This window comes from Sus scrofa, chromosome X (genome assembly GCF_000003025.6).
Source record: "Sus scrofa isolate TJ Tabasco breed Duroc chromosome X, Sscrofa11.1, whole genome shotgun sequence".
NCBI classification, from domain to species: Eukaryota; Metazoa; Chordata; class Mammalia; order Artiodactyla; family Suidae; genus Sus; species Sus scrofa.
In genome coordinates this window covers 59,335,694-59,360,804 of record NC_010461.5, presented here as the reverse complement: position 1 = coordinate 59,360,804, position 25,111 = coordinate 59,335,694, and the positions used below count along the sequence as shown (strand labels likewise).

The window sequence follows — 25,111 nt, the reverse complement described above, 5'->3', positions numbered from 1 at the left end:
AATTGATAAGATACTACTAAACACCTACTAGAATAGCTTTAAGAAAAAAATATGAAATGCTAGTAAAGATGAAGAAAAACTGTAAACTTTTATACATTTCAGGTGGGAATATAAAATGGTAAAGCTTTTTTTGAAAACTGTCAGTCTCAATAAGAGACATAAATAAGTTAGACATACTCTTAAAATATGATCCAGTAATCCTACCCCTAGGTATTTCCCTAAGATGAAAATAATATATCTATATATCAAAACTGGTATGCAAATATTCATAGAGGCAAAAACTGGAGAGGCCAAAAAGTCCTTCAATCAGTGAATGAATAAACAAAAATCTATGGCGTTGTCTATTTTAAATTATTTGTAAGTGATATCTAAATTGAAAAAAAAAAGGAAGACAACAAACTTGGAGAAAATATTTGCAATTTATTTCCACATAGGGCCACACCCCTTTAAACATATAAAGAATTCTTTAAAATTGCAGGAAAAAATTATCAAAAATCCAATGGAGAAGTTCTCATTGTGGTTCAAAGAGTTAAGGACCCAGTGATCCCTGGCCTTGTTCAGTGGGTTGAGGATCTGGCGTTGCTATAAGCTGTGGCATACGTCACAGATGAGGTTTGGATCTTGTATTGTCATGGCAGTGGCGTAGGCCTCAGCTGCAACTCCAATTCAGTCCCTAGCCCTGGAACATCCATATGCTACAGGTGTGGCCATTAAAAAAAAAAAAATCCAATAGATAAATGGAAAAAGAAGTAGTTACATAAAAAAACTTATAAAGACGATATTTAAATTGAGAAAATGATCAAACTCACTCAAAAAAATTTTAAATGCAAATTTAAAATTCACTGAGATGTCATTCCTCACCAGATTGGCAATATTTTTAAAATATGAAAATTGAGAAATGTGAATAAAATCAGTGAGTGGACTGTATCGATATCGATACCCTTATTGTATTTCCGCATGTTTTGAAAAATGTTACCACTGAGAACTAGGTAAACAATACATGGGCTCTCTCTGTGCTATTTCTTACAACTATATGTGAGTTTACAACTATTCCAAAATAATCACACCATTGTATATGATACTTAAAAGACGGAAAAAAGTTTCATTAAGACAGGCTTGACTAAATGTGATAAATACGTATAAAGGAAAAGTAAGAAGCCACTGCAAATATATGTACCTATGTGTACCTAATGCATTATGTGTGCATATATACATATACAAACACATACAACACACACACACTTATGACTATGGTTTATTGTTAAACGGAAAAAATAAAAACAGCATGTTCGTTAAGATCCTACATTTGCTTAAAACAAATACATACATATAGACACAGATGTCTATGAGGAAAACACATTCAGTTGGCAAAGTTGTGAGGACATAGGAACTCCCATATATGAATGGTGCAATGCAAACTGTACAATCATTTTTAGAGGGATATTTGGTAATATTTAAAAGTAACTAATAACTTATAGGACTATCTATCCCATAGATATATCTTAAACAAAATGAAAATTTATATATACAAATTTATTCATTTTAGCCTTGTTTGCAATTGGGAAACACCAGAAAAAATCTCAATGTCCATACGCAAGAGTTAAATAAATTACAGTCCATCCAAACAATGAAGTACAATGTAGCAGTAAAAACAAAGAATGAGGAAAATCTCTATGACCTGATATGAATTGATTTCCCGTATACACTGGAAATGAGAAAAAAAAAATCCAAAACCACAGCCATAGAGTGCAATCTTTCATGTAATAAAAAATGAGATATATAAAAATATACATGTACTAGTTTATTTGTGCAAAAGATACACAAGGATAGAGCAGAAACTACTAAGATGGGTTACCTACAGGAGGTGGTTGGGAATAGGGTAGTAAGGATCAGAAAATGGGGAAAAGGTATTAGAAATGTGGAAGGGAGTGACACTTCTCTTTGTAAACCTTTTTGTACAGATCTGACACTTGGAACCATGGTAATGTTTCATACAACCAAAAAGTAAACACATATTCAACCTTACCAGCATGTAAGGGAATCTCAAAATGGAATGCAAATAATAACAAACCAAAGTGTAAACCAAATAGATGACAGAAACAAACCAAACAGGGTGGATAATAAAATAACAAACAGTATTTTTGACTATACACTGTAAGACTAAAGGCAAACAGAACTGTACAGAAATACTGTAGTTAGGAAATTTGCTTCTCAGAAGGGTCTATTTTAGTAATTCTGAAACTCTTCATGGTTTAGACATATACACAAAAACAAAAAATTCTAACGTTCTAAAATTGAGTAATCAAGCATATATGCTGAGAATAATGAGAGTCAGGGTTCTCATTTTCAAAAAAAAATGAATTATATTTAAGAAAAAAAAAAGACTAGAATAAAAAGAATCCTGAACTTTTAACTGGAATCAGACACAGTAATAGGAATTCATGGTTTAACATGGAAAACACATGAAAGAAAACCATACATAAACACAAACATACAGTAAAATATACATAGAAATAGGGATGTCTATGTATGTGCATATAAATGTATACTTCCAAGCTTTATTGATTGTGAAGGTCTGGGAAAAATGATATCCCAGCAGCAATGAGCACAGAAATAGTTTTCTAAAAACTGTTCTCTGAAAACGGAAACCAGGATTCCTTATAGAAAGGACCAATGCCAGAGTTGGGGTGGTGGCAAAACAAGATGTGCCTAAAATATACTGTGGTGTTAGAAAGTTATAGCAATGTTCAATAAACATGGAAACATATTAAAAGGACAGAAGAGCCAATCTAATGGTGAAAGCCAATGGCCAAAACCTGTCAGCCACAGCAACAAAATAATGATAGTATTATAACCAAAAAAATGAAATAAATATCAGTGAGTCCATACTAACATAAATATCTTGTTAAATAAATAAAATGGTGAGAAGGGACAGCTCTTCCTTGCAGAATTCCAATTAATAAATTTGGAAGGAATAATGGAAATTTTAAACAAAATGAGATAAAAACTAACACAATCATCATGGCATGATAAGAAACACGACATTTGGAGTTCCTGTGGTGGCTCAGCAGTAATAAAACAAAGTAGTATCCATAAGAACACGGGTTCAAGCTCTCACCTTGCTCAATGGGTTAAGGATCTGGCATTGTCGTGATCTGTGATGTAGATCACAGACGCAGCTCAGATCCCATGTTGCTATGACTGTGGCAAAGACCAGCAGCTACAGCTCCGATTCGACCACTAGCCTGGGAACCATATGCCATGGCTGCGGCCCTAAAAAGACAAAAAAAAAAAAAATGACATTTGCATAATCTCAAATTATATCTCCATAAGATACATATAAAATTGAAAGGGAAAAGCAGTAACTTTACAGTGGAAAACCCTGGTATACTTTAACCAAGAGATCAAAAGTTAACATCCATGTATTAAGACAAACTGATATTATGCACATATGATGCAGAAGAAATGGCACAATATTACTTCAGAAGCATGATTGCCAAGTTTGCATAACATGAATTAAATCATGAAAAATTCCAGTAAAATAAGACTGTAAAACAACTATTATAAAAATGCTCATACAAGCAGTCACATTCTTGCAACAAATACTGAAATAGAAAATCTTGTCAATAAAAATGAAATAAAGAAAAACAAGTAGAAATTGGCTATATTCTTTAAAGACAAAAACAGACCTCAAAGCAAAGAAAATTACCACGCATAAAGTGGAATTACATAATGGTAAAATAGTCAATTCAACAAGAAGCCACAACAATTAAATGTATTTAGCACCAAACAGAGCTTCGTAATATGTGAAACAAAAACTGACAAAATAAGAAATAGACAAATTGACAAGTATACTTCAACACTTCTCTGTCAGTATTAGAATTAACAGGCAGAAAATCAGCAAGAGCCTAAGACTGAACAAGATCATCAACTAAGGAAACCTCTGCAGTGGTTATACAACATTCCATGCAACAATAATAGAAGTCATACTCTTTTTAAGTACACATAACAACATTCACAGAAAGCAAAGCCTAATATACATTAAAAAAAATTGAAAGTATACAAAGTATTTTCTAAAACCGTAATATAATTCAACTAGAAATTAATAACAGAAAGATGACAGGAAACTCCCTAAAGAACTTAAATTTTAAAAATAATTATACTTTCCATTCTCGGAGGCAGAAATTTTTGTACTTTTCATACTTCAACATAACATTTTCAGTCTTTACATTCAAAACAATTGTTTTAAGAGTTCCCGTCACGGCACAGTGGTTAAGGAATCCGAGTAGGAACCATGAGGTTGCGGGTTCGATCCCTGCCCTTGCTCAGTGGGTTAAGGATCAGGCGTTGCCATGAGCTGTGGTGTAGGTTGCAGACGCGGCTCGGATCCTGCGTTGCTGTGGCTCCGGTGTAGGCCGGTGACTACAACTCCGATTCGATCCCTAGCCTGGGAACCTCCATATGCCACAGGAGTGGCCCTAGAAATGGCAAAAAGACAAAAAAAAAAACAAAAAAAAAACCAATTGTTTTAAAGTCCTCAAACCACTAATTCTGTCATCTGTCATTTCAGTCGGCAACAGGCGATGGATTTTTCTCCTGATACAGATCTATGCCAGGCTAATATTTTCTAGGGAGTGGCCCTAGAAAAGGTAAAAAGACAAAAAAAAAAAAACATTTGAAGAGGGAGTTCCCATTGTGGCTCAGTGGTTTACAAACCCAACTAGTATCCATGAGGACGTGGGTTCGATCCCTGGCCTTGCTCAGCTCTGGCATTGCCGTGAGCTGTGGTGCAGGTCACAGATGTGGCTCAGATCCTGTGTTGCTGTGGCTGTGGGATAGGGCAGCAGCTATGGCTCTGATTCGGCCCCTAGCCTGGGAACCTCCATATGCTGTGGGTGCATCCCTAAAAAGACAAAAGACAAAAAAAAAAAAAAAAGAATATTTGAAGGAAAAAAAGAAGTCAATGTTGACAGACTCACTGAGAAACCAGATGACATGTTCTCTAGCATCACATCTCTAAAAAATCCTCTCTGGGATGTGTCTAGCAAGACCTGCAATTATTGATTGAAATCCACACTCACTTCCTCTAAGAATGCTAAAACATGTTCTAAAACATCACGGATATTCTGCTTTCAACAGGGCTACCGTGACAAACTCCAGGGGAGGGTAGTTGACAGTAGCGCTAGAGAAGGGGACTGTATGTATAAAGTTTGGCATTTCAGGCTTATGTGTCTCTCTGCTGACTTTCCATGTGCCCTTTAGACATAAAAAAACTATCTTCCCCATCCATTTCAAGTACATCTACAGATACATCATAAAGCAAGTAATATTCCTAAACTTCCAATACCTAACCATGACCATGGGTAGATCAGTCCTCACAAAAGCATTCCAGTGAGTTAATGTGTAAAGTACATCCTACATAACAAATACTAAATAAGTAGAAGTGATAGATCTATTTTTATTAAAATCACAGAGAACTTTGAAGCAATGCTCAGAATCTTGTAGGACTAAACAGGCTTCATATATATAATTTGGGATCTGCAGTTGCAACCTCTCACATTGTTATACAACTCAGATATTCATTATAAGGTTTAAGACGTACAATTCAGAAGCCCAAGCAAGAGGCCCAAAAGACTTCTATATTGAAACATGGGCCCAGCCTGACCCTTCAAAATTCTCTCAGGGGGAGTTCCCATTGTGGCAGAGCGGAAACAAATCCGACTAGGAATCATGAGGTTGAGGGTTCGATCCCTGGCCTTGCTCAGTGGGTTAAGGATCCAGCATTGCCATGAGCTGTGGTGTAGGTCGCACATGCACCTCAGATCTGGCATTGCCATGGCTGTGGTGTAGGCCAGCAGCTGTAGCTCTGATTAGACCCCCTAACCTGGGAACCTCCATATGCCGTGGGTGCAGCCCTAAAAAAGACAAAAAAAAAAAAAAAATCAGGGATCTTTAAATATTAGTTATCATTGTCTGCTTTGTATATTCATCCTACCTATCTGTAAAACGGTAGTAAAAATCTCTTTATTCAATCTACTTAGAGGTGGGATCAAAATGGCAGAGGATTAAAATATGGCACTCACCTTCTCCAAAAAAAAAAAACACATCCCAAAAAAAAAACCTACATGCAGAATGATTCGCACCGAACATCTACTGAATGCTGGCAGAAGACCTTAAACCTCCAAAAAGGACAAGAAACCCTCCACATAACTGGGTAGAACAAAAGGAAAAAGAGAGAGAGAGTAATCAGGACAGGACTAGCACTCCTGAGAGGGAGCTGTGAAAGAGGAAATGAACCCACACCCTGAGAGGTCACCTAACTGACAGGGAGATCACCTGAGACAGAGGGACCTCAAAGCCTCAGAGAAAAGCACAGCATCTGGACTGAAGGAGGGCAAAGCAGAGAGAGAGCCACACACACCATCAGTACCACCTCCTGGGATACCACAGCCTGCAACACTCGGAAGGGGGATGTGTACTAAGACTCAGGCTCCAGAGGTCAGCTCCAGGGAGAGAACTAGGGTTAGCTGTGTGAAGACAACCTGAAGGGCTAGGGAGAGGTGTGCCAAGGGCTGGGGAGTTGAGCAGCATAGCCAAGGGAACCTGAGAGGAGGTCTGGGCCTGCAGGAGAAGCAAGGAGACATGGTTGGGAAGGGCAAGAGGAGGAGGGGTGGACCACTATAGGAATATCTTTCTCTGCTAAAAAGCACAGACACTTGGGGTTCCCGTCATGGCACAGTGGTTAATGAATCCAACTAGGAACCATGAGGTTGCGGGTTTGATCCCTATCCTTGCTCAGTGGGTTAAGGATCCGGCATTGCCATGAGCTGTGGAGTAGGTTGCAGATGCATCTCGGATCCCACATTGCTGTGGCTCTGGCACAGGCCAGAGTCTACAGCTCTGATTCGACCCCTAGCCTGGGAACCTCCACATGCGGCAGGAGCGGCCATAGAAAAGGCAAAAAGACAAACAAATCAAAAAAAAAAAGCATGGACACTTGGAGGGTAGGGCTATAGATGGCAAGGCACCTCTTGCCTGAGCTATGGGCAGCAGGCCCCTCTTGTGGGGGCTATGCGTGACAGTGCTTCCTGCATGGGCTAAGTGCAACAGGGCAGCTCTTGAGTGGTCTACAGGTTCGGGGTGGGGGAACCACCACAATCATCTCAGACTCCAGAGGTAGGCATGGTCCATAACCAGTAGGGGTCCATGAACAGGCACCACCTAGGGCCCAAGTCACCTCAGAGGTCAGCACAGAGGAGGTCACTGCAATAGAACACCAGCCAGTTGTTGCTCTCACTCCCCTGAGAACACACACGCTACCATTGCCACTGCCAAATGCTCCAAGCACCATATATACCTGCTTAAGGGTCACTGACACTTCCCAGGGCCCTGCAACTAGGAGCAGTGCCACCTTCCCTTGGGTCCTTGTCACTGTCAAGAACCCAGCAACCAGGCACTGGCTACTAGCCCTGCCCATTGCCTCCATCTTCCTGGAAGCACATGCAGGCTGTACAGCAGCACGAGAGTTAACAGCCTGCATATGCTGAAGAAAGAAAAGCAAGCATCCAAACCAAACACAGCCCTCATGCCAAAAATAAACAGTAAGCCCTCACAAAATATCCAGGGGCACTCTCACATACAAATAGCTCGTCAAGACTATAGCAGTTGTTTTCCCTAAACTCACAGAATAAGAAATATGTAAGCAAAATGAAACTCAGGAGCCATTCCCAATTAAAAGAACAGGAGATTCCCCTGAAGGAGAAAACAATGAAAGAGACCTCTGTGGTCTAACAGACACCGAGTGCAAAAAGAAGAGAGTGAAGATACTGAAGGAATTAAGAGTGAATATAAAGGAAGTAAGAGCAGATATGAACAGTAATGCAGATTACTTTAGAAAGGAACTAGAAAATATGAGAAGCCAAGAAAAATTAGAAAATTCATTTGCAGAGACGAAAGCTGAGTTAAAGGCACTGAAGAGCAGAGTGAATAATGCAGAGGAATGAATTAGGGGCTTGGAAGAGAGAATAATAGAAATCACCCAGTCATGACAGCAGACAGAAAACCAAATTAAAAAACATGAAAGCAATATGAGAGATCTAGGGGATAAGACAAAGTGGGCCAATCTACACATAACAGGGATTCTAGGAGGAGAAGAAAAGAAAAGCAGATTGAAGGTATATTTGAAGAAATTATGGCTGAAAACTTTCCAAATCTAAAGGAAACAGATAACAAGATACAGGAAGCACAGAAGACCCCCACAGAGTTGAATCCAAACAGGCCCACACCACCCATTATAATAAAAATGGCAAAAGTTACATATAAAGAGAGGATTCTAAAGGCAACAAAAGAAAAACAAAGTATTAATTATAAGAGACCCCCCCCATAAGGCTATCAGCTGATTTCTCCATAGAAACACTACAGGCCAGAAGAGAGTGACAAGATATAATCAAAGTTCTAACAGGGAAAAATTTGCAGCCTAGAATACTCTACCCAGCAAGAATATCATTTAAAATCAAAAGAGAAATAAAGATTTTCTCCAACAAACAAAAATTAAGAGTGCAGCGATACTAAACCCATTCTAAAAGAAACACTGAAAGGGCTCCTCTAAATAAAAAAGAAGAAACAGGATGGAGAAAATCATAATTGAAAGCTAATTACTTAAATAAGCCAGTATATAGACCTAAAAGAAAACTTTTAAAACCTATTGTAAAAGCAACAATAAACACAAGGAACAGCAAAAGGATAAACAGGAAGATGTTAAAAAAAGGACATCGAAATCATAAAATGTGGGGAAGGAAAGTAAGAAAAACTAGACTTTTTTATTTAGAATGTGTTTGAGCCTATATGACTATCAGTCTAAAGCAAGCAGATATAGGAAGGGGTTGACATCCTTGAAAAACAGGAAAACCACAAATCAAAACCAAACAATATATCCACAAAAACTAAAAAGAAAAAGACACAAGCATAAAATAAAATCATCCAACCAAAGAAAGAAAGGAACAAAAGAGAAACGCACAATCAACTGGAAAACAAGGTTTAATGTGGCAATAGGTATATATTTATCAACTAATCTACTTAAAGCTGTTTTCTCCAGTTCTTCAATATTCACAGGCCCCCAAATTAAATTTTGTATACTTTTTTCTTTTCCATAATGCAGACCAAAATTAAGGCAGCAAATATTCTCCACAACTTTTAGTCAGTCTTCAAATTTGAATAACAAAACAAAAATTGAAGAAACAATGCCCAATCTACATATCTTAAGAAATTCAATGAGCTCCAAATAGAATAAATGCAAAGAAATCCACACTGAGGTATAGTATAATAAAACGGTTGAAACCCAAGAAAAAGAGACAATCTTAAAAGTAAGAAAAGAGAAGTAACTCATCATCAGAAACCATGGAGGCCAGAAGGCAGCAGAATGACATATTTTAAATGGGGGGGGGGCCTATGAATGAGCAAATCTATTTTGGACAAAACAATCTTTCAAAAAGAAAGGGAAAGAGATCAACTTATGGCATGACAGCCTGAGGAGCTCAAGTGCCCTGCTCCCCAGTGAAATTGATTTAAAAAAAGAAAAAAACTATTAGAAAAATAACCTTACAAGCCTCTAGAAATGGTTCTAAGGACAAACAACAAATGAAAATAACAACTATTTAAGATCTTTCAAAATTCACTAAGGTAGGACTTCTGTTGCGGCAAAGCAGAAACGAATCTGACTAGTATCCATGGGGATGCAGGTTCCATCTCTGGCCTCGTTCAGTGGGCCAGGGATCTGGCATTGCAGTGAGTTGTGGTGTAGGTCGCAGAAGCAGCTTAGATCCCCCGAGTTGCTGTGGCTGTGGTCTAGGCCAATGGCTGCAGCTCAGATTCGACCCCTAGCCTGGAAACCTCCATGTGCCATGGGTGTAGCCCTAAAAAAGCAAACAAACAAACAAAACAAAACAAAAAACCCACTAAGGTAAGTCTGTAGTATTTGAACCAAGACTACAGTCTCCTCTCCACCCTCCCTCTCCTATCCCAGCTCAAGGAGGGGAAGACTCCACTCAAGATTCCTGAAGCCAAGAACACAAGGCTGTCTTTCCTCACCCAAGGTGCATTTAGAAGGCTTTCTTCCCTGAAGGAACAAGGCATCAGAGTTTCCCAGCCACCTAGCCTTAATGCATGTAGCCTATTGCTAGGGCTGAGTCCTAAACAAGTGCAGTTTAGAGGTAAGGGTTCCCTTCTGTCACCAGCCCCCACTGGTGGAATGGAGACTTTAACTGGGTGTGGGACCCTGAACATCCCTGCCCTGGGTTGTGAGGAGAGAGGGGGCAAACCAAGAGGATCTCTGGTTGTACTCTCCCCTCACTAAGCACTCGGCTAATAGAGCAAAATTATGACTCTGAGAGAAACTTGCCGTTGTCCCTACCCCCACCTCAAAAGGCCAGACTCAGAGCTTTTGTTTGAGGGAATCAGACATTAAAACAGCTCCTATTCTCTTCTCAAAGGAACTGAACTGACTTCATTTATAAGACCATGGTGCAAGTCAAACCTAAAGGAGCCTTGAAAACACAGGTCGTAATGAAAGGCAATTGGGAGAAGATTCAAAATATAGGCTAAACTATAGGTCAGCTAGTTTACAGAAGAGAACTGGGGAATAAGGGAGGGGCCCTCTTGGAGTCGGAACAAATATCAAATACTGATCTCAATACCTACTTTTTCAAAGGACCCATAATTTGACTCAATTAGTTTTCAAAGCAGTTAATGCCCTAGGGCATTATGGAAAACAATTAAGCAATCAGTTCACAGTTAAGTGGAGCTTGGATGCAGGGTGTGGTCAGCAGGTTAGCTCTAACAAAACCATTGTCATCCCAGAGTGATGGTGGGTATATTCAAATTGCACCTCCCTAAGGAGCAACATCAGGGAACTAACCTTGTGGGAGGCTCATTAGATACCACCTCACAGCCTCCAGGATGGCCAGAATTGCCTAAAGTCAGATAATGACATGTGCTGGTGAGAATGTAGACAAGTTAGAGCCCTCATAAACTGCTGGCATGAGTGTAAAATGGTGCAGCCACTGTGGAAAAAAGTCTGGCAGTATCTCAAACGATTAAACAGAGTTATCATATGACCCAGCAATAACAACCTTAAGTATACACCTAGAGAAATGAAAAAAACAGAAACCTGTACATGAATGTTTTAGCACAATTATTCTTAACAGTCTAAAGGCGGAATCAACCCAAATGTCCACAGATGGATGAACAGATAAACAAAATGGAGTATATCTGTATTATTTACAGAACATTATTCAGCCATGAATGGGATGAAGTACTGATATATGATACCACATAGATAAACTCTGAAGCATTATGCTAGGCGAAAGAGACAATCACAAAAGACCATCATTATGATTCTATTAATATGAAATCTTCAAAACTGGGAAATATAGAGAGATAAAAGTAGGAGTTCTCTTGTGGCACAGCAGGTTAAGGATCCAGTATTGTCACTACAGTGGCTCAGACCACACACGAGGCCAAAAAAAAAACAAAAAAACAAAAAACAAGTAGATTATTGGTGGCCTAGGGCTGTGCAGGTCAGGTTCAGGGTGGGTATGGGTTTATGGCTAAACATATGGACTTCCTCTTGGAGTGATGAAAATGTTCTAAAATTGACTGTAGTGATGGTCACACACACACTAAAATCTATTGACTTGTACTCTTAAAACAGGTGAATTGTATGGTATGTGAATTATATTTCAATAAACCTGTCAAAAAGAGAACCAAAGGAGAAATGAAGACATTCTGGGATAAACAAAAGCTGAGGGAGTTCACTGCTAACAGACTTATCCTAATGAGAACTGCCAAAGGGAGTTCTTTAGGCCAAAATGGAAGGATACTAGACAGTAACTCAAAAGTATGTGAAGAAATAAAGAATAGGAGTAAATGTAACTACATAGGTAAATATAAAAGCCAGCATTATTGTATTTTTTTCGTTCATAACTCCTCTATTTCCTATATGATTTAAAATGAAATGGACAGGCTGATCCTAAAATTCATATGAAATTGCAAGGGGCCCTGAATAGCCAAAATAATTTCGAAAAAGAAAAACAAAGTTGGAGCACTGACACATTCCAATTTTTAAAATTATTACAGGAGTTCCTGTCATGGTGCAGTGGAAACGAATCCGACTAGTATCCATACGGACTTGGGTTCAATCTCTGGCCGCACTCAGTGGATCATCGGTGTTGCCATGAGCTGTGGTGTAGTTCACAGACGCAGCTCAGATTCCACATTGCTGTGACTGTAGTGTAGGCCAGCAGCTGCAGCTCCTATTAGACCCCTAGCCTGGGAACTTCCATATGCCGTGGGTGCGGCCCTTTTAAAAAAAGCAGAAAAAAAAATTACTACAATCTGCAGTAATCAAAACAGTGGGGCGTTGGAATAAGGATAGACAAAGAAACAAATGAAATAAATTTGAAAGACCAGAAATAAACTCATACAATTGATTTCAACAAGGTTGCCAAGAACATTCAATGGGGAATGAAGTCTCTTCAACATAAGGTGTCATACACATGTAAAAAAATGAAGTTGGACCTCACATTGTATATAAAAATTAACTCAAAATGGATCTATGGCATAAACATAAGAGCTAAAACCACAGAACACTTAGAAGAATACATAAAGATAAATCGTCATGACCTTGAATTTGGCAAAGAATTGTTAGATTTGACACCCCAAGTACCAACAACAAAAGAAAAAAAAAAATAAAGTGGATTTCAGACTTTAAAAATCTGTAAACCTAAGGACATTACCAATAACATGCACAAAACATACAGAATGGGAATAAATTTGCAAATCATATATATGATCAGTCCAGAATATGTAAAGAATAACTCAACAACAAAAAGACAAACATCTAAATTAAAAAAACAGGCAAAGGACTTGAATAAAAATTGAATAGTTCCAATTTCTCTACTTCCTTGCCAACACTCTCTTCCTGGTTTTAGTTTTTAAGAAATTAGACTCTGCCCTCAATTTAGAAGAAATTTCAATTGGCTCATTACTGTTAACCAGATAACAGGCATTTAAAAATTCATTTTTAAAAACTGACTTTTAAAAATTTATCTTCAAAATTTACAAAAAAATAACCCATGCTAGAAAAAGTTCATATGTCACAAAAGTTTAAGAAATGCATGGGGAAAAGAATCACTTTAAAATAACAGTTACAGTTAGCTCTGGGGAAAGAGGAGAGATGCAATCAGAGATGGGTACACAAAGAACTTTATAATGGTAATGTTTAATTTTTTCTTTGGTAATGCTTAATTTTTTATGTCTGGCTGGTGAGAAGAGAGGTTTTCTGTATTATTATTTATATGTTTGTCCTTAAGTATATCACAACATATATAGAAAGTCCCCCAAAAAAGACAAAGAAAAAAAGTTAACATTAATGTACCACCACTAAAACACTAAATCATACTAGAGAGGGTATTCTGAAACTTAACTTTCCTCACATAAAAATTCATTATAACATCTTCTAGATCAAAAGAGTGTAAAGAGGCAAATGTTTCCACAGCTGCAAAATATTTCATAATACAAATGTTCCACAATTTATTCCAAACATTCTCCCATGGAATAGGTTGTTTCCAGTTCCTTGTCACAAAAACAAAACTGCAAAGGCTTCCTTGTTTATGAATCCTTATACACTGGTCTTTTTATTTCTGTAGAATGGATTCTTAAAAGTCAGACTATTAGGGTCAAGCGATAGCTGTATTTTTTTATTTACCTAAATGTTGTCAGAGTATTTCTTCAAAAAGCTGCAGCAATTCATACTCTCCAGAAATGTATGAGTGAAATATGAGCGCTTCTTGAGTGAAATTTTTTAACCACATAATCATTTAAAAGATTAAATTAAATTGTACTGTCTTTCCCTTATAGTAAATATGCTATGATATTATGCTTAACAAATTTATTTTCATCAGGAGATATGAACGCGGGAAATATAGCTCTTTTCTTACTCAGCTAACAATTCACAAAATAATGTACCAACTCCCCCAAATATTATCTACACACACACACACACCCCTCAACCTCTGGGATGCTTCCAGAATAAATGGTAAATATTATATGCTCAAAAGCCCTCATCTGGGGTATATATAAAGGGAAGAGGAAAAAAACATTTTAATCTAGCCCACAATGAATATGTTACAAAGTGACTGGTATATCAAAACTACAAAGTTTGCACGCGAAAGGTAGCCCTAAAAAAATAAGGACGGGTAGGCGGAACAGGTTAGGCAGTTCCTGAAAGCGCTCTAAGGGAGATAGAGTATTTCATTTGCGGGCGGCACGGTGCCAATAAAAACCCATTTATACAAGTTAAAAAGAGAAGAAAATGACCCAGAATCCCTCCTAGGAGCTAGTTTCTGCAAGCACCTAGGCTTATCCATGGTAGTAAGGTTATTAAGGAGAGAAAAAAATTAATCTCCGATATTTTGAAGAGAGCGAGAGAGAAAAATGAAATGCAGGCCAGCTCCTCCCCCACCCAGCCAGGCCACGCAATCCCAAAGTGTGTAATCTTGCTAAAAGTCATCTTCCAAGCCGATGTGAGGCTCAGCACTCACCACAAGTATTGGCGAGTTCCCGAACCTTCCTTAGCAGATACATCCTTTGCCTGCCTCTCCAATCTGGTACGCCTGCATCGCTTTCACATTATGCAAACGCCGCCATCTTAGGTCTCAGATGAGCCCTAGGGGATAGGGCGATAGAAACCCAGGTTGGGCGTCACAGCCAAATATGCCCCGCGCCCAACCGCCGTGCACTCCCCAAATGGCTCCCCCGGCAACCTGAGCCAGCCGCCTGGCGGCCCCTCCCCCAGTGTTCCTGACCGCTCGCACTTCCTGTTACAGCCTTTCTCACCCCTAAAATTCTCTCCTCTCTCCCTTATTTCTTTTTTCTTTTTCCATCCCAAATTTCTTTTACTTTTCCCCGACTCCTTTCTTTCCACATTTCTAGATAATCTCTCGTTCTAGTCAACTTTCATTTACCTCACACGTGTATGGCATTTTAAAATAGACAAACTTATTTTTCTGTTATTTTACCACATTATCGCAGTATAACGTAACTGAAGACTGATTGTCCCTATTTTATAGGCGAGAAACCTAAGACTCAGAGAGATGAAGCCAATTTTCCAAAAGTTGCAATAGGTAGTGAATGTTGGATGGACAAAACCCAATACTTTTCACTCCGCTTAGCTTTGTGCTTCTATAGATCACCATCTACTTCAACCGACTAATTAAAAAGATGGGAAAACTGAAGACAGAGATGGAGAGGATTTAGGCCAGAATTCATACTGTAAGAAAATGACAAAACAAGATGCTTGGAGTTACCGTTGTGGCTCAGCGGAAATGAATCTGACTAGTATCCGTGAGGACACAGATTCCATCCCTGGGTTACAGATCAGGCATTGCTGTGGCTGTGGTATAGGCTGGAAGCTACAAGTCAGATTCAACCACAGCCTGGGAACCTCCATATGCTGTGGGTGCAACCCTAAAAAGACACACACCAAAATAAAAATTGCTTTTTTTGTTTAATTCTGTAACAAAGTGTCTTTCTAAAGGGGTTGGGATGCTATTCTCTAGTCTCAAAGTCCTTCTTTCAGACTTAGCTCAAATCCTGAATCCTCTAAGAAACCTCTATGTTTATCAAAATGTTAATCTTTTTTGGTCCCTCTCCAAGAGGAAAAATACACTAGCTGCATGCTGGCCCCCAGAACATTTTTAATAATTGAGGCTGAAACTTGGTTTGTGAAGCACTGTGCATGAATGATGCGAAAGGTTAGTAGGGGAGGGGTTTGTGCTGCACAGATAAGGAAAAGGCAATTTAGAGGGCTTTTTTAAAAAAGAGGTCTTAATTCCTTTACAAAGGAATACTTTCTATATTCTATTTTTTTTTTATTTTCCCACTGTACAGCAAGGGGATCAAGTTATCCTTACATGTATACATTACAATTACATTTTTTTCCCCACCCTTTCTTCTGTTGCAACATGAGTGTCTGGATATAGTTCTCAATGCTATTCAGCAGGATCTCCTTGTAAATCTATTCTAAGTTGCGTATGATAAGCCCAAGCTCCCGATCCCTCCCACTCCCTCCCCCAGTTTCTATATTCTAATGTTATTTCTAGCTTTCTACAAGAATCCAGCATAGAACACCTCTTATTCTATTCATTTGCATTACCACTTTCTCTTTATATTGTTATTATCACTCTCAAATAGAAGGTAATGGTAGAGAATTGTATAAACAACTAGGCCTTGATGTGTGGCCATTCTTATGTAAAACACTGCATAGAGCCCGTCTGTGTTGTCAGTAAGGTGTTTAGCGAGGTGAAAGGTCTTAGCGTAAGCTTAAAGTGTCATTTCCTGGGGTTTAGACATGTTTGAGCACAATTTGGGAACTGGTTGGTAGGCCAGACACAAAAAATCAATTGCAAGAGGAACTGCTGAACTGCTCAGAATGAAATCATCTTAAGAGAGGAGGGAGCCCGGCAGACAATCTAGGGTAAATTGAAGATCAATTCTAAGTATGACAGGGGATCTGTGACTTCAACCATCTTTTCCCCTCAAGTGGCATATCTCTTGGTTCTACTACCACACGTATTTATTTTAAGCCAGGTACATAACATCTCTCTTCAGTGACTTAATGGTAAGTAGAAAAGTGGATAAAAATGAGTGAACGCTATTACAGTTTTGCTCTGATGATAGTTCTGGAGCAAATCACCATTTGAATTTTAAAGAAATACATATAAGGGTTCCAGGCATGGCCCAGAGGAAACGAATCTGACTAGGAACCATGAGGTTGGGGGTTTGATTCCTGGCCTTGATCAGTGGGTTAAGGATCCAGCATTGCCGTGAGCTTTGCTGTAGGCCACAGATGAGGCTCAGATCCTGCATTGCTGTGGCTGTGGCTTAGGCCAGCAGCTATAGCTCCGATTTAACCCCTAGCCTCGGAATCTCCATATGCTGCTAATGCGGCCCTAAAAACGCAAAAACAGAAACAAAAACAAAAAACAAAAAAACACATATAAATAGTCAGCAAGAAGCATTAGTAAACAATAGGCTTGTGAAGCTACTAGTCAATTTCGGGGTAGGGGAGAGAAAACTGATGCACTGTTTTTATTTAGTGGTGTTTCAAATTAAAAGGTGCTGGCCTCAGAGACCTAGGGGCAAAAAAACCTCTGTTAATTTATAGCCAAGGTGGAAGCTTCATACCCCTGCTTCCTGCCACTCACATTTCCCCTAGTCTACATGCCTTGGTTCCAACCCAAGGGAAATGCCTCCAGTAAACACCTGAGACAGAGTTTAGTGGTCAGGCTATTACATCTACCCTTCAAGGCTAATCCTCTTGGCTTCTTGGAATGTCCTCAAGCAGTACTTGTTCCATTCTCTATGAGAGCTCAGTTTTCCTCTTTTATAAATAATTGTTCCAAAAGTAATAAAACTGCCTCCTGAAAAGATATAAAAATCCAAATACGCAAAATAATTCCCTGGTGGCCCAGCAGTTAGGGATTCAGCGTTTTCAGCATTGTCACTATTGTGGCTTGGGTTCAATCCCTGGCACAAGAACTTCCACATGCCACAGGTGCAGGCAATAAAATAAAATAAAATAAAATAAAATAAAAACTTACATGTAGAGATTAGGGCTATAAGAGGATGGTAAAGAATACAAATATGAATGCAACCAAGTATTGGTATTCAAGGAGATTAGATTCGTGTTGGGGAGGGGAAAATACGAGGAGTTCTAAAGAATCATAAACTGTATCTTTGTATTGGGCACTTTTTCGGTATCTTTGTATTATAAGCAGTATCTTTGTATAAGCAGTATCATTGTATACTAGATATAAGGTGGGAATAAAAGTGAAGCTTCTATGTGGAAAGAGAATATAGGGATGAATCTACCAAGATTGTTAGCCTCAGAGAATTTACAGACTAGTGGGGAAAAATAAAACATGAAGTTTGGGTAATATCTTTTATTAGGGGATTGAGGAGATGAAAAGTATTTCATAACCACATTACAAAACCCAATATTATTTATAAAGTTATACATTTTGCAAGGCTGTACTAAATGATGTAGCTGTGAACTGAAGTTTGGCACTTGCCATCAGCCTCTACATGAATTATATCATGAACCACTGCAGTTGCCCACCCGCAGCACCCCCTGAGCAAAGCTCAGCGTGAAAATCAGGAGTGAGGCACTGTGTGCTCTGGGAAAACTGAAAGAACAGGTCTTCAGATAGTTAGATATTTTTAGGAGAAGATTTTATGTGCTCAATTCTTGCATCTCCACATATCTAGAGAAACACTAAAGTCCTTCGTGGTGAGGTCTGCTCCTTGTGACTGGAAGTAACCTTCTGGAGATCAGCAACAAACTTTTGTAAAATGTGTGTATGGCTGCATGCACCTCCCCCTCACCTTTATCATATCCTGATATTCTCCCTTCTCTCTTTGGGTGGTATTTCAAGTATCCGAAATGCCACTGCCCGGGCTGTAGTTATGGATAAAACAAAGAATATCATGGTTATCTGTGAATGCAGTCACCTCCAAGGGTGAGAGCCCCTCAGTCCTGCAGGCTGTGAAATCTCAGGATACTGGCCCTGATAGCCGAGGTGCATATCAAAGGAATGATTTCAGTGAGCTCAGGCCTCTTTTGTTCCTGCTACCTGCCCTGTGTTGCAAAAACTCCTATATATCCTAGCTGCCCCCCACCGCCTCAGAGTGGTTTCTCAGGACTACCTGAGATGCTCTGTCCTTGGCTTAAGTCCTAATTTTGTCCCATATAAAACTTAACTCTCAACTTTCAGGTTGTGCATTTTTTTATCTCGACATAGCAAAGAACAACCACAAAAAGAAATCTATGAATATGCTGCAAACCAATGAGGGCAATATATTGGAAGGAAGATATATCATGAGACATAAAAATCACACTGTTTACATTCTATGTAAATTCGACCTATCCTAAAGCCCTTTTTAATTTTTAAAAATTGAAACACAGTTGACTTACAATGTTATATTAGTTTCAGGTATACAACATAGTAATGTGATATTTTTATAGATAATACTCCGTATGAAATTATAAAATATTGGCTATATTCCCTATGCTGTATATTACATATCTATTTTATACCTAGTAGTTTGTACACCTTAATCCTCACCCATTTTTACCCCTCCCCCTACTCCTCTCCCTTTTGGCAACCACCAGTCTGTTCTCTGCTTCTGTAAGACTGTTTCTGTTTACCTGTATTTGCTGTATTTTATTTTTAAGTTTCCACATATAAGTGAAAACATACAATATTTGTCTTTTTCAATCTGACTTATTTCACTAAGCAGGTTCATCCATGTTACAAATGGCATGATTTCATTTCTTTATTATGGCTGAATAATATGCCATTGTAAACATATACCACATCTTCTTTATCCATTCATCTGTTGATAGATTCTTAGATTGCTTCTATTTATTGGCTATTGTAAATGATGCTGCTATAAACATTGGAGTACATGTATCTTTTTGAATCACTGTTTTCATTTTCTTTGGGTAAATAACCAGGAGTAGAATTGCTGAGTCATATGGAAGTTCCACTTTTAGTTTTTTGAGTAGCCACCATAATGTTTTCCATAGTGGCTCCATCAATGTACATTCCAAACAATAGCACATGAGGGTTCCCTTTTCTCCACATCCTAGCAGCATTTGTTATTTGTTGCCTTCTTGATAATAGCTATTCTGACAAGTGTGAAGTGATATCTCATTGTAATTTTGATTTCCATTTCCCTGATGATTAATGATGTTGAAACTCCTTTTTTATTGATACATAATTCATATACCATAAAATTCACCACTTCAAAGAGCATGATTCACTGGTTGTTAGTATACTCATAGATTTGTGTAACCCTTACCACTATCTAAAATGAGAACATTTTTATCACCCCCTAAAGAAACCCCATACCCATTATCACGCATTCGGTCTTCCCCCAAACTATCCCTGGCAAATACTAATTTGTTTTCTGACTCTATGGATTTACCCCTTTTGAACATTTCATATAAATTAAACCATACAATAGGTGGCAGTTTTTGTCTAGCTTCTTTTACTTAGTGTAGTGTTTTCAAGGTTCATGCATGTTACAGTATGTATCATACTTCATTCCTTTTTATCATGAAATAATATCCCATTGTATGGATATATAGTGTATTGTTTATTTCATATGCACGTTTGAGTTTTTACTTTTTGACTATTATGAATAATGCTGCTATTGAACATTCATGTAAAAGTTTTTCTATGGATATATATTTTCAATTCTCTGGGGAATATACCTAGGAGTAGAACTACTGGGTAATGTGTACCGGGTAATGTGGTAACACCATTTTAAGCCCTTTGAAGAATTGCCAAATTATTTTCCACGGCACTGCACAATTTTACATTCCCACCAGCAGCGTCACAGGGTTCCAGTTTCTCCACATCCTTGCCAACATTTGTCATTTTAATTATAGCCAGCCTGGTAAATGTGAAGCAGTGTATCATTGTGCTTTTAATTTGCATTTCCATGATAGCTAGTAAGGTAGAGCATCTTTTTATGTGTTTATTGTTCATTTGTATATGTTCTTTGGAGAAATGTCTATTCAAATACTTTGCCCATTTTTTCATCAGGTTTTTGGTCTTTTACTGTTGAATTATAAGAGTTTTAGATATATTCTGGGTATATGTCCATTATCAGGTATGAAGTTTGCAAACATTTTCTTCAAAATATAAATTTTTTCAAGTTCTTGATGTATCCTTTAGAGCATAAAAAATTTAAACTTTGATAAAGTAAAATTTTTCTGGGTTTTTTCTTTTTATTAGGGTACAGTTGATTTACACTGCTGTGTTAATTTCTGCTGTACAAGAAAGGACCCAGTTTTATATATATATATATATATATATATATATATATATATACACACATTCTTTTTCTCATACTATCTTCCATCATGTTCTATCCCAAGAGATTGGACATAGTTCCCTGTGCTATGCAGTAGGACCTCATTGTTTATCCATTCTAAATGTAATAGTTTGCATCTACCAACCCCAAACTCCTTGTCCATCCCACTTCCTCCTCCTCCCCCCTTGGCAGCCACAAGTCTGTTCTCCATGTCTGTGAGTCTGTTTCTGTTTTGTAGATAGTTTTATTTGTGCGTGTGTGTGTGTGTGTGTGTGTGTGTGTGTCTTTTTAGGGCCGAACTCAAAGCATATGGAAGTTCCCAGGCTAGGGGTTGAATCAGAGCTTTAGCTGCCAACCTACGCCACAGCTGCAGCAGTGCCAGATCCATGCCATGTCTACGACCTACACCACAGCTCACAGCAACAGCAGAACATTAACCCACTGAGTGAGGCCAGGGATCAAACCCCATGTCCTCATGGATACTGGCCGGGTTCATTACCACTGAGTCATGATGGGAACTCCTGTGCCATATTTTAGATTCCACATATAAATGATATAATATTGTATTTGTTTTTCTCTTTCTGACTTACTTCACTTAGTATGAGAGTCTCTAATTGCATCCATGTTGTTGCAAATAGCATTATTTTGTTGTTTTTTATGGGCTGAATAGTATTCCACTGTGTATATGTACCACATCTTCTGAATCCATTCATCTGTTGATGGACATTTAGGTTGTTTCTGTGTCTTGGCTACTGCAAATAGTGCTGCTATGAACATAGGAGTGCGTGTATCTTTTTGAATGAAAATTTTGTCTTGATATACAGCCAAGAGTGGGATTGTTGGATCATATGAAATAGTTCCATATTTAGTTTTCTGAGGAACCTCCATACTATTTCCCATTGTGGTTGTACCAATTTACATTCCCACCAACAGTAAAGGAGGATTCTGTTTTCTTCACACCCTTTCCAGCATTTGATATTTGTAGACTTATTAATGATGGCCATTCTGACCAGTGTGAGGTGGTACCTCATTGTAGTTTTGATTTGCATTTCTCTAATAATAATTAATGGAGTTCCCGTCGTGGCGCAGTGGTTAACGAATCGACTAGGAACCATGTGGTTGCGGGTTCGGTCCCTGCCCTTGCTCAGTGGGTTAACGATCCGGCGTTGCCATGAGCTGTGGTGTAGGTTGCAGACGCGGCTCGGATCCCGCGTTGCTGTGGCTCTGGTGTAGGCCGGTGGCTACAGCTCCGATTGGACCCCTAGCCTGGGAATCTCCATATGCCACGGGAGCGGCCCAAGAAATAGCAAAAAGACCAAATAATAATAATAATAATAATAATAATTAGTGATGTTAAGCATTTTTTCATCTGCCTACTTGCCAGCCATATGTCTTCTTTAGAGAAATGTCTATGTAGGTCTTCTCTTCATTTTTCAATTGAGTTGTTTGTTTTTGTTGTTGTTGTTGTTATTGAATTGTATGAGCTCTTTGTATATTTTGGAGATTAGGCCCTTGTCAGTTGCATCATTTGAAAAGATTTTCTCCCATTCTGTGGATTGTCTTTTCATTTTTTATGTTTTCCTTTGCTGTGCAAAAGTTTTGAGTTTAATTAGTCTCATTGGTTTATTTTTCTTTTTATTGTCATTATTCTAGGAGGTGGATCAAATAAGAAACAATAAAAAGTATTCTGCCTATGTCTTCCTCTAGGAGTTTTATAGTATCTAGCCTTACATTAGGGTCTTTAATCCATTCTGAGTTTATTTTTGTGTATAGTATTAGGGAATGTTCTAATTTCATTCTTTCACATGTAGCTGTTCAGTTTTCCTAGTACCACATATTGAAGAAACTATCTTTCCTCCACTATATCTTCTTTGCCTCCTTTGTTATAGATTAGTTGACCATAGACGCTTGGGTTCATTTCTAGGCTTTCTCTCCTATTCCATTGATCCATATTTCTGTTTCTGTGCCAGTACCATACTCTTTTGATGCCTACATCTTTGTGGTATAGTCTGACATCAGGGTGCCTGATTCCCCCAGTTCCATTTTTCCTTTTCAATATTGCTTTGGCTATTCAGGGTCTTTTGTATTTCCATACAAATTTTAAAATATTTTATTCTAGTTCTGTGAAGAATGTCCTTGGTAATTAGATAGGGATTACTTTGAATCTGCAGATTGCTTTGGATAGTAGGGTTATTTTGACTATATGATTCTTCCAATCCAAGAGTATGGTATATCTTTCCATCTGTTTGTGTCATCTTTGATTTCTTTCATCAGTGTCTTAAATTTTTCATTTTTTTTAATTTTATTTTTTTTTTGTCTTTTTTTTGCTATTTCTTGGGCCGCTCCCACGGTATATGGAGGTTCCCAGGCTAGGGGTCCAATCGGAGCTGTAGCCACCGGCCTACACCAGAGCCACAGCAACGTGGGATCCGAGCCGCATCTGCAATCTACACCACAGCTCACGGCAACGCCGGATCGTTAACCCACTGAGCAAGGGCAGGGACCGAACCCGCAACCACATGGTTCCTAGTCGGATTCGTTAACTACTGCGCCACGACGGGAACTCCTTAAATTTTTCAGAATACAGGTCTTTTGTTTCTTTAGGTAGGTTTATTCCTAGGTATTTTATTATTTTTGAGGTGATGGTTATTTGGATGGTTTCCCTAATTTCTCCCTCTGATTTCAGTATTCATATATAGAAATGCAATAGATTTCTGTATATTAATTTTATCTAGGTTTTTTAATGTGTGTTGCTGTTCCCTGGGCTTTTGATGTCATATCTAAGAAACCACTGTCTAACCTGAGGGCATGACTGTTTACACCTAAGTTTTCTTCTAAGGGTTTTATACTTTTAGCACTTACACTTAGATCTTTGATCTATTTTGAATTAATTTTTATATATTGTGAGAAATAGGTATCCAACTTATTTCTTTTGCATCAGTTGTCTCAGCACAGTATCTTTAACAAAACTAGTCTTTCTTTGTTGAAAATTAGTTTACCATAAATGTGAGGATTTATTTCTGAACTCTCAATTCTATTCCATTGATGTATATGTCCGACCTTATGTCAGAACCACACATCTTAATTACTATAGACTTGAAGTAAGTTTTAGAATCAAGAAATATGAGTGCTATAACTTTATTTCTTTTGTTCCAAATTCTTTAAGCTATTCTGGATCCTTGCAGTTTCATATAAATTTCAGAATTAGCTTGGTAATTTTTGATGTATTCAGGCTAGGGTTTTAATAGAGATTGTGTTGGATGTGTAAAAAATTGGGAGAAGTATTGGTGTCTTAATATTAAGTCTTCCAATCCATGAACAGTGAATCCCATATACGTTAGTTCGTCTTAAATTTTTTAATGACATTTTGAATCTTTCTATGTATGCTTTGTACTTTGATGTTAAATTTATTCCTAAGTGTTTTCATGCTATTTTATTTTGGCCATGCCCATAACATGTGGAAGTTCCTGAGCCAGGGATTGAACCCATGCCACAGCAGCGACCCAAGCCACTGCAGTGATACTGGATTCTTAACCTGCTGTGCTATGAGAGAACTCCTATTTTAAATGGAAATTTCTTAATTGCATTTTCAGATTGTTCATTGCAAGTGTATAAAGCTACAGCTGATTGTTATATATTGGTTTTGTATTGTACAACCTTGTTAAAATGGTTTACTAGTTCTAGTTCTAGTAGTTTTTTATGGATTCCTTAGAATTTTCCACATATATAAGATTATGTCATTTTAAAATAAATTTAAAAATAAATAAAATACAAATATATATAGTTTTATTTCGTTCTTAATTTGGATGGCTTTTATTTCTTTTTCTTGTCTAATTGCCGTGGACCTCTACTATAAAGTTGAATAGAAGTGATGAGAATAAACATCCTTGATTTGTTCCTGATCTAAGGAAGAATGGGTTTCCATAAGTGCTGTATAAGTTTCCTATTGCTACTGTAACAAATTACTGCAAAGTTAGTGACTGAAAATAACACAAATTTATTCTCTTAACACTTCTGAAGATTGGAAATCTGAAATCAGTTTCACTTAGTTAAAAGCAAGATGTTAGAGTTCCCATCATGGCACAGTGGAAACCAATCCAAATAGAAACCCTGAGGTTGTGGGTTTAATCCCTGGCCTTGCCCAGTGGATTAAGGATCTAGTGTTGCCATG

The 25,111-nt window shown here is 38.0% G+C and overlaps 1 long non-coding RNA gene across 1 annotated transcript in view; it reads right to left on the bottom strand.

The window, feature by feature from the left end:
• Window positions 1-14,807, bottom strand: part of LOC110257855 — a 93,662-nt gene extending 78,855 nt beyond the window's left edge. Inside the window, exon 1 of the long non-coding RNA XR_002340873.1 lies at window positions 14,598-14,807. This is a non-coding gene — a long non-coding RNA (uncharacterized LOC110257855). The remainder of the gene's footprint in view (window positions 1-14,597) is intronic.